The sequence below is a fragment of the Apodemus sylvaticus genome, chromosome 3 (genome assembly GCF_947179515.1).
Source record: "Apodemus sylvaticus chromosome 3, mApoSyl1.1, whole genome shotgun sequence".
NCBI lineage: Eukaryota > Metazoa > Chordata > Mammalia > Rodentia > Muridae > Apodemus > Apodemus sylvaticus.
Window position 1 is genome coordinate 8334958 of NC_067474.1, and position 3285 is coordinate 8338242.

Here is a 3285-nt window from a genome sequence, read left to right on the forward strand (position 1 = left end):
TAAAAAAAATGTATCAGTGGGCCTGGAGAGATGGCTCAGTGGTTGACTGCTCTTCCAGAGGTCCTGAGTTCAATTCCCAGCAACCACATGGTGGCTAACAGCCATCTGCAATGGGGTCTGATGTCTGATGCCCTCTTTTGGTGTGTCGGAAGACAGTCATAGTGTACTCACATACATAAAATAGATCTTTTTAAAAAATGTGTCAAAATGAAGAAGAAACTCGAATAGTCTTTGAAAGAACCAAAGATTGTACGTGGCACATGTCTGTGGTCCTAAGCTAGATTCAGACCAACAAGCAAATCACCCTGCAGAAAATCTGACATGTTAGTCCACATATGACTGCTTTATTGACACTTTTTTGATGTATGGAGAGTGCCAATCATGAGTTTTCAGTGACATACAAATATCTTACTATGTAATTAGAGAAATAGAATAAAAATGCCTTTACTTTTATGTCTCTTTTCTTTTCTTTCCTTTTCTTTTCTTTTCTTTTCTTCATTTCATTAGCTTTGTGAACAGGTTGAGGGTCTATTTATTGGGTCACCAGAACTGTATCAGTTGTTAGCATTCCGTCTAGGCTCTGCCCAGCAGTTACCTGGCCTCAGTCAGGTAGGTCTGTTTGCTTGCTATAAAAGGGGATGTTTGGCCCCTCCTCTTCCCTCTGCCCTCCCCCAACTCTCTTCTCTCCCTGACCCCTCTTTTCTCTTCCCTATCCCGGCCAGTGGGATAAAATATTAATTATTATATAATATTATTATAAAAATATAATAATTATATATAAATATTATTGTACAAATATTATAATTATATAAATATTAATTCTTAAAATTAAAAGACTTTCTCCTGGTTTGAAATAAATCCATTTATCTTCACCAATTTGTTTCCTAATTTCTTCTTCCTACTCCTCTTCTTTCACCTCCTCTTCTTCAATTTTTTATTATTTTAATCTTTTTATCCTTTTTTTTGTGAATTTCTCACCATGCACCCCATTCCCACTCCTCTCCCTGGCCCTTTGTATCCATGCTCCACTCTTGTGATCTCTCCACAAAAGAAAAGAAAAAGAGCCGGGCGGTGGTGGCACACACCTTTAATCCCAGCACTTGGGAGGCAGAGGCAGGCGGATTTCTAAGTTCAAGACCATCCTGGTCTATGGAGTGAGTTCCAGGACAGCCAGGGCTACACAGAGAAACCCTGTCTCAAAAAAACCAAATCCAAAAAATCTAAAAAAAAAAAAAAAAAAAAAAAAGAAGAAGAAGAAGAAGAAGAAGAAGAAGAAGAAGAAGAAGAAAGTCAAACCATCCAACCACAGCTGCCATTTCATCTCCACACTCCTGTGTCGCTGCCAGCACCTCAGGGATGCTCTCGGAAAAACCCAGCTGCTGCTAGCATTGCTGCAGTTCAAAAAGGAGCCGAGCCTTGTGAGGCGCCACCTGAGGCCCAGTGGGTAAGCGGTTACAGCAGGAGCTGATGACCCTCATGATGTCCGGTGACAAAGGAATTTCTGCCTTCCCCGAATCCGACAACCTGGTCAAATGGGTAGGGATCATCCACAGGGAAGCTGGCACTGGCTATGAAGACCTAAGGTATAAACTCTCCTTAGAGTTCCCCAGTGGCTACCCTTACAACAGCCCCCACAGTGAAGTTCCTCATGTAAGACCCCCCAAAACCGAGGGCACCCCAGCACCCCACGCTCAGAAGGCGGCACCCAAATCACTCTCCAAATCATGGAGAAATGGTCTCCATGAGGATTTTTTTATTCCAGAATTCTGGGTTCCACAGCCGTACACCGCGTAGGGTTAGTGGACTGTGGACCCCGAGTGCCAAATTGCGACAGCTTTTATAAGTTTACAACAAAGCCTGCGAATCACAAACCAATTATTTCTTAGCATGGAGAGCCCACAAAGTATGAGCCAATCGATTTGTATGACTCCATAGTTTTTAGGCCAATCAGTTTAAATTATCAGAGCCTGCGCTCAGTGCACCAATTAGTTTCCTATTTTCTTGGATGTCTATAGCTGTGTGAACTCCTGCATAGGGGTAATGGTGTAAGCAGTTTACAGAAGCAAGATAAGCTTAGCTCATTTCCAGTTACCTTGTGGGGCCAGGATCACCTATTCAAGGCCGGACTGTGACCTTTTACCTAGTTTCTAACAAAGAGCACAAAGAGCGGGCTCTGGAATGTGAAGTGTTTGGGGCTCCTTAGAAGGCCGGAGCTAGGCTGTATTTTCTATTCTTTCACTTACACCCTGTTACCACCCCAACGTGGACACCCAGGGCAACATCTGCCTGGACATTCTCAAGGATAAGTGACCTGTGCTATATGACGTCAGGACCATCTTGCTCTCTATCCAGAGCCTGCTAGGAGAACCCCAACATTGATAGCCCCTTGAACACACATGCTGCAGAGCTCTGGAAAACCCCCACAGCATATAAGAAATACCTGTAAGAGACCTATTCAAAGCAGGTCTCCAGCCAAGAGCCCTGATGCAAGCTGTCTGCCTTTCTTTTGTGTCGTCTTTTTCCTTAGATTGCCCTTTCTCCTTGATTTCTAAGCTGTCTTATCTTTGTTTGTTTTTTTCAAATTAAGTCTGCTTAAACCCTTACAATATATATTAAATACATGTTAATTGTATTTGAAAAAAACTCAAAAATAAAAACCAATCAAAACAAACTAAATCTCCTCATAGAAATTGCAGTGTGTCACAGTATACACTTTTGTCCACACTTCTTTGCTTGTAAGTATTCATTGCAGTGATTCATTGTTTTGGTTGCAGGCCTCCAGCTTCTGTTGCTCTATTGTAAGACTTGGGGGAGTCTTAACTCACCAGAGAGACCCCCTGAGTGGACCACAAGGAGATGGAAATCGATGCAAAAAGCAAGAAGAGTTTTATTTAATATCAAGCATGCTGGGGTAACCCTGAACATGGGGAGAGAGTGACCCACTTGCCGGCCCGCGTGGACCTTTTATACAGTTCTCAGGGCAGCTGCCATTAGGAAAAATGTGATTCAGAGAACAGAGTTACCTTTAAACTAATTGGTTGTTAAGGGATGAAGTAGGTGGCCAGGTACTCTGGGCCTTTCTTAGCTGCAGGGATCACCCTGTGGTCTGAGGAATGTAATTTAGCCTCTCTCTTCTGGGAGGGGTCAGTGTTCCATGACCTTTCCAAAGTTCCGGAGTTAACGCTTTCACTGTTAACTGGATCCCCACCAGGACCCTTCTCAAATATCCGGTCATTGCTCTCTGTATGTCATGGCGGTTCTGCAGCTTTGGATCTGTAACACTGG

General features: G+C 43.2%; 1 pseudogene; it reads left to right on the forward strand.

Moving 5' to 3' along the window:
* Positions 1–1372: 1372 nt before the first annotated feature.
* On the forward strand, positions 1373–2485 carry LOC127679787 (ubiquitin-conjugating enzyme E2 C-like; annotated as a pseudogene).
* Positions 2486–3285: the final 800 nt, after the last annotated feature.